Raw genomic sequence first — 7,956 nt, forward strand, 5'->3', positions numbered from 1 at the left:
GTTATAGAACCAGTTACAGAAGCAACTGATTGGGTTCATCCTATCGTCGTGGTGCCAAAGCCAAAAGGAGGTATTCGATTATGTGTTGATCTTCAAAAATTAAACCAATACGTTCGACGCTCTTACTATCCATCAAAGACGCCGCATGAAGCCATCACAAATATCCCATCTGAGACAAAATATTTTACTACATTGGATGCGGCAAAAGGATATTGGCAAGTCCCTTTAGCTCCTGAAAGCCAGGACCTCACTACTTTTATTACTCCATACGGAAGATTTAAGTTTCTAAGAGCGCCTATGGGATTAACTTCCTCCCAAGATGAGTACTGTGCCAGAGGTGATGAAGCAATCTACGGCATTGACTTTGTCGAAAAAGTTGTTGATGATATTCTAGTTTACAGCAAAACAGCGCAACAAAGTCTCGACACCGTTGTCGAAGTGCTCAATCGATGCAGAAAGTATGGAATCACACTCAATCCTTGTAAGTTTAACTTCATGTGCACCACCGTTGACTACGTTGGTTATGTGGTGAGTGAGGATGGAATAACAGCAGATCCTAAACAAATACGAGCTATTTCCGATTTTCCCACCCCCAGTAACCTTAAAGGTCTTCGCTCCTTCATGGGTATGGCAAATCAGCTAGGAGGATTCACGTGCAGACTGAGTGAAGTCGCTTCTCCTCTTAGAGATTTGTTGAAACCCAAAAACGCTTTTGTTTGGACCCCAATTCACGATGAAGCATTCAAGGAGACAAAAGCAATCCTTTGCAGTCCTCTCATCCTAGCTTCCTTTGATCCGACGCTACCTACTATGCTTCAAACTGATGCGTCCCGACTCAAGGGATTAGGGTATGCTCTTTTACAGAAGCATAATGACACATGGAAACTCACAAAGGCAGGATCTCGTTTTACGACTGAAACAGAATCCAGGTATGCCATGGTTGAACTAGAATTACTTGCAGTGGTATGGGCAATACATAAATGTCAAATTTACCTGAAAGGTTTGCCTACATTCGACATAGTCGTGGACCATAAGCCATTAGAGTCAATCCTGGACAATCAAACTTTGGATATGGTGGACAATCCCAGAATTCAACGGCTGAAAGAAAAGCTAGGGGGTTACATATTCAAAACTGTCTGGAGAAAAGGCAAAAACCATGAAATCCCTGATGCCCTCTCCCGAGCTCCATGCAGAGACCCAGAAAAAGACGATTTACTTACTGACGAAGTCGTCAGTACGACAATACACAAGGTGTTTGCAATCCTCAGAAATGAAGAAGATGCTATCCGTGCTGATCCTATGTTGGAAGAACTCAAAGAAGCCACTTGCACAGATCAACAAAGTCAAGAGCTTATAGCATCAATCCAAAACAATTTTCAAGACAAGCAGCCGAATTCTGCTTCTCAAGTTTTTAATAAACTAAACGATCAGTTGTCGATCGAAGATGGATTGATTCTCTTGGACAGTCATCGCATCGTTGTGCCTCAGGCTAAAAGAAAAGAAATCCTGACCAAGCTGCATTCTTCTCATCAAGGCATTGACAGAACCAAACGTCGTGCCCGACAAACTGTTTATTGGCCAGCTATCAACAATGACATAAAGACTACAATTGAATCTTGTAGCAAGTGTCAAGAGCACTCATCCAGCCAACAGCAAGAGCCAATGAAGTTTGATCCTCCTCCAGCTCGCCCTTTTGAAGAAGTATCAATGGATCTTTTCAGTTACGCGGGAAAGTGTTATCTCGTGTATGTTGATCGTTTGTCTGGATGGATAAAGATCACAGAGTTTAACCACGATCCAACTTCTCAACAGGTGATCAGTGTTATCAGGAAATACTTTGTAGATACAGGTGTACCAGTCCGCGTAAGAACAGACGGAGGACCTCAGTTCACTTCCAGTAGATTTCGACAGTTTCTAAAAAGATGGGGTGCTACCTCTGTGCGCAGCACACCTCATTATCCTCAGTCGAACGGACACGCTGAAGCCGCTGTTAAGGCTATGAAGAACCTCCTTGCTAAAACGTCTGAAAGAGGCAGCATTGACAGCGAAGAATTTTGTGAAGGCTTTCTAGAATGGCTAAATACTCCAAAAGCTCATGGTTTATCACCCGCTGAAATTTTATATGGATCTCCCATACGATCGATCGTACCGGCCCGGATCCAGTCGTTTAGTGAAGCGTGGAAAAATAAATTTGACAATTGGGATAAAGCTGCAGCAAGCATGAAGAAATATGCAGAACAAAATTATAACAAGCATTCTAAAGTTCTCAATCCCCTTCTCATCGGTCAAAGTGTACGGATACAAAACCCAGTTTCACATAAATGGGATCGTATCGGTCAAGTTGTTGGCATAGGTAAAAACCGTGATTACAACATCAAACTACCCAGTGGTCGAATCTGCTGGCGTAATCGACGATTTTTGCGACCAGAGATAGATGATGCCACCGCGACTCACAAGACAACCAAAGGAGAGGATGAGATACCTTCGCCGAATCGGAAAGTTCGTTTTAATGACAATGTTAGTGTACGACAGATACCTCCACGACGGAGCAGGCGACGTGCCAAAGGACCGTCAAAGTTGAATGACTATGTTTGTACATAAAGCTCCGGACGTTGAGAAACAAACTGTTGCTCACAACTTCCTTGTAGAAAAAGGGGGGTTGTGGTATTCGTGTGTGACGTAACAATGACCCACTGTTGCCGTCTTGTTATCGTATGCGCTATGATCAGTTTAGTATTGTAGTTCTCGCTTAGTGGTTGCTAATTGTAAACTGTTGCTCGATTGTACATAGTATTGCTAAGCTGTAGTTCTTTCACAATTCAGATATACAACATTGGTTAAACGTCCAACTTTACAAACAAAGAAACTGCAAGATCAAGTATTTCGGTTCGACTTAAGGGGCGTGCGTTTGAGAACGCACTTTCAAGAACAATTTCCGTTCATAGCACCTAGCTAGTTGACGAAATAATTCACAGAGGGGTAGGCTACAGACAACGACACTTCAGCAGAAATCGGAAACTTTGCATGAAACATAGCCTTTTTAACCAGCCTACTAACTTTATATTTTTATATTCAACCCTGTTTATACCTCAACGCGTGTGCGTTGACATTTGAGCGAAATGTCACAGCACATAGGCTACTACTGACATGCTAGTGGAATTGCAAGTGTTTATTATACAGTCATTTATGTTTTAATGTCAGTGGCTAAACCCTTTTGATTTACTGAACTAGTGTGCCTGCCTCTGCACACTTGTGTGTATGAATGTGTTAGATTTATTGTTATGAGGTAGTGGCTGATTAGGTAACCAATTAGTATCTTTTGTTTCCCTCTTGATTGCGCCATGACTTTTCGTTGTGATGGTCAAAAAAAAACAAAAAAAACTGAGCCATAGTACACCAACAACTGTAACTTAGCTTACTATGCATTGTTTTACTTTTCTATTAGCCTACTCAGAGTAGCGGCGCCACGGGGGGGACTGGGGTGGACATGTCCACCCCACTTCTATTTATGGTCAATTTTGTAATTCGTCGAGATCCGATGAGAAAGCTTGGGGGGTGTATGCAGGGGGTTAGGGGGGCCTAGTGACTGCGTCATAAATTAATTTCAACTTCTTACTTATGAATTACTGTTGCAGCATTGACATACGAAGAAATAAAGAATCTTCATGGTTATCGCTCTATTGTATTGATTGATTGTAGTCTAATTTTATCATTTTGAGGTGATAGCTTTTATCACAGCTGAGACACAAGCTTTGTAAGACCTAATAGGCAAAGGATTTGATGGGGCCACCAACATGTCAGGCAAGGATGAAGGTGCACAGCAACACCTAATTGCAGCGGGTGCCAAACCGTCGGTATATTTTCATTGTTTTGCACACCGACTAAATCTTGCGCTTGGGCACAGTGTTGAAAACGTAGCGACAGTAAAAACAATTGATAACATCTACAACTTTATGGACTGTTCTCCCAAGATACATTTTTTTGTATAAAGAGCATTTTAAAAAGGATGGAATCACGTCTGGAAAAATTGCATTGCACTCGTTATCTGATAGGCTACTAGATGGTCTCATTGGTCTGCACGTTCAGATGATCTGGATGTTGTTATTAATGTAGCCTATATCCAGCACTGCTGTCAATGTTCCAACAAATGTCAAACGAAGGTAATGGTGTATCTACTGGATGTTTGTTCCGCATCAAGCAAACTGAATTTGTTACTGCTAGTCTAATTCTTCATAAATGCTTTTCGTTAAGTAAACAGGCTTCAGATTATTTAAAAAGTGAAGAAATGGATCTCACCACTGGGGTTGCTGCTATCAACGACTTGACAAGAGCATTTGACTCACTTCGTTCAGAGGAAGATTTTACCAAATTGGTTTTCAACACATCGCTGTTTGCGGATAGAAATCAAATTACCAGTGAAACCACTACGCCGGCTAAGCGATGCCGCTACCCACCAAGCCATTTCCGAGATGGTCAGATATTATTGATAGGTTGCAACAGTCTTCCGTGGAGTGAATCTGAATCCATTACAGAATAGTTAAGACGAGATTTTTCTTTATCCTTTGACAGAATGCTGAATGAACTTTGTTTGTTTGTTTGTTTGTTTGTTTTTCATATCTTTACCCTGCATTGCGGGAAAGCGGACTTGAGCGCTATGCATCGGTGTACGCCTTCCGACGTACATCTGACCCACGCTGCAGCCGACGGCAATGTCTGTTTCCGGTTGTCTACTCTACTTATTACTGAAATTTGGCACTACCCATTACTCGAAATCGATCACTGGGTAGAGGCAATTATCGTAAAGTTTCTTGCCCAGAGAAACAACAGCAAGTGCAGGTGGCTGGAGTCGAACATGCAGGCTCTCGACTGCGAGCCCAACGCGCTAACCACTCGGCAAAGCGTTAGGCTACCGTACTCGGATCAAACATGTGAATTAATGTCAAATGCAGCTGCATTTTATTACACGCACATGTCTCCATCAAATTTGCCTAAAGTTGAATATTTAGTCAAATTCTATAATTTTCATGAAAATCAGGTTGGGCAGCAATAGGATCTTCTTTTATGGGGTCAGCTAATTGTCACAAGTGGAAACTAGAAATTGAAAAGCACCAAAGTGGACCGTGTGGTTGTGTCTGTCTTCACTTTTGAAATTGTGTGGACAAAACAATCTTAAATCATTTGTACAGCGATTTGTTTCAAATTATTGCTACTGTTGCTACTTTGCCCATGACTGTGGCATCTTGTGAACGTATCCACAGCAAAATAAGACAATAAACTATTATCTGCGACCTGCCATCATTACAAAGACTTGAACATCTGGTGCAGATCAGCAGTAAGCGAGACATTGCCGACAACACTGGTCCTCAAAAATGGTGAAAGCTTTTCAACTGACCTGCGAGCGCAAAATAAAACTTTAGTGCAGTGATTCTTAATCAGGGGGAGACTGGGGTAAAGTGTGCAATGGGGTAAGATGAGCAACCTCTGTTTATGGAAAAACGAGTCGGCGGAATTTTTTTATTTTTATTCTGGGTGTATCACTCATAATGCCACTTCATTCAATGTATTTGTTATGTCCACTGAGAATTGCATTTTACAATGGCACGCAATTATATCAGATTATATTGCTTATGTCGAAAATTCAAAATTTGTATTTTTTTGCCAAAAACTGAATAACTTTATTGTTACACTATGTAAATCAAATCTGTTTTTTTTTGTATGGGTAAGCATAAAGTGTGACGATATTCAATAAAACGTTCAGGTTGGTTAGTCTTGTAGTTTTTTAAATATTTGTAATTTTGTCACAAAAATCAGGATGGGGTAAAGTGTGCAATGCTAGTTGAAGTACTGTATGTTGGAGCAGTTGCTCAACTTACCACAAAAGAAATAGCCTTAGCTTATTTAATGTTTGAACTGTTGAATTTGTGTCTTTTTAGGTTCGTATTGGATAAAAAAACAGTGTTGTATTATGAAGCATAATGCCTCGCAATTATACACACAAACTGACAGGGGAATGCTTCAACTTAATCGAATTGCTCAACTTACCCCAGGTCATTGCTCAATTTACCCCAAACAATTTATGCCGGGGTAAGTTGAGCAACACGCGAATAAGTATCAATATAAAAATATATAAAAATTGCAAGGTGATAAAACTCAATCTAAAATGTAGCTGATTCACTAGTGCTTTAAGTTCACCCTATTAAAATTTTCCAAAACAAACCGTTCTTTTGTAAAAGCGACTTAAGCAAAAAGGTGCTCATCTTACCCCACCCTCCCCTAATGTACGCGCATACAAAAAATATTGACGCCGTCAGCGTTAACGCAAACGTTTGAAAAACCATGCGCCGTATGCGTCAACGTAACTTGTAAAAAAAGTTGGCGGCGTCAGCGCATACATTAGCGTAAACTAATTTTGTTTGCTAGGTGCCAAACATTTACACGGTATAAACCACTCGAAACAAACAAATTTTATTTTGAATTTCCACGAAGAAACACAAGCATCTGAAAGTGTTCATCAGACATTTTGCTGTGTTTTGGTTCCAATATGTCTTTGCCCATTGAAAACGTTCTTTCAACTGCAGCGCTGGAAGGTATTGGCGTGTTGTAGCGAAAAAAATACATTAAAAAGTAGCCTATGCGTTGACGCAATGCGCTAAAAAACCGCAAAAACTTTACGGCGTAGCCTCAAGCGCAAACTATCCAAAAAAATGTGGCCGCAAGCGTTAGCGTAAACAAAAAGTCTACGCCGCATACTTGCGGCGTATACGTAGGCTACATCTCTGTTCTTAACCTATGGCAATGGGTATTATTAGGTACCGGTAATAGCCAGGTTTTTTAAAATTCTGTTTAAGGGGCCACCCAATAAATTTTTATGAGGCCGCCTATTATTGCAGCAGCTCCATGACATAAAATAACGACAAGCTTGCTAACATAAAGATCGTAGTTGGCAATTCTATGGACCGCAGAGGAAATGTATGGGAGCGTTTGGCCCCATTCTATTCTTTTGTTCATATTACCTCAAAATATTTTTGTCCACCCCACTCATTTTTGGCTGGCGCCGCCCCTGCCTACTCTGCTTGTTTGTTTATATGTCCGCCCCGATAGTTTAGTTGGTTAGCGCGTCACTTCGTGAGCGAAGAAGCTTCAAGATCAAGCGGCGCTGGTTTAACTCACGTGGTGTGAGCTTGAGCAAAGCATTCTAAGGACTCCTCTCCATTCAGCGGCACCTAATAATTCCCTGGCAACAAAACTTCAACAATCGGAAATTTCACTCTGTCAATCTTGGTAATCGGCCCTGCGTCAAGAGCCTCTACAAATATGCGAAACTACCAGGAATAACCCATCAAGGCTTTGTCAGTCCGAGGATAAAGATTCAACACCAAACCAATATGTGGCGCTATTGAAACAAAATAAATTGACTTGACTTTGCTTCTGGCAACACTATCAAACCGATTGTTTTGCCAAAAGTTTTTCTCCACTCCATTACTCCAAGTTGTTGAATGTTATGTTACGTGCTCGCGTTTTGTGACTTAAATTAAAATTTTTGTTTGCGTTTCGTCATCGAATTACCAAATTGGAAAATTGTGTTTAGCGCAGGAAAATGATAAAGTAATACAATTCTTGAAACCCTCAAATTATTTGAAACATACAACTCGCAGTTTCATTTTTGCTCCATTGATGTTTGACAGTTCTAAATTACAGTCAACATGGCGTTGGAAGCAAAGCTTTGGTTCAGAAGGTACAAAGCCGACAACCGTTGCTACTTTTCCGATGAAGCTTTAATGACGTGAAGTGTTCATCGAGAATAAAGAAGACATTCGTTGAGTTGCAAACTGAGGCTATAGCTGTCTACGTTTAATTATGCTAAAGAGTGTAGGCTCCATTTAGGAGTGACAAAATATGTACATTAGGCATGCAACTGACATGAAATGAAGTTGGTAGGCCTATTAATCAAACTTT

Source organism: Aplidium turbinatum, chromosome 6 (genome assembly GCF_918807975.1).
Source record: "Aplidium turbinatum chromosome 6, kaAplTurb1.1, whole genome shotgun sequence".
Classification (NCBI taxonomy): Eukaryota; Metazoa; Chordata; class Ascidiacea; order Aplousobranchia; family Polyclinidae; genus Aplidium; species Aplidium turbinatum.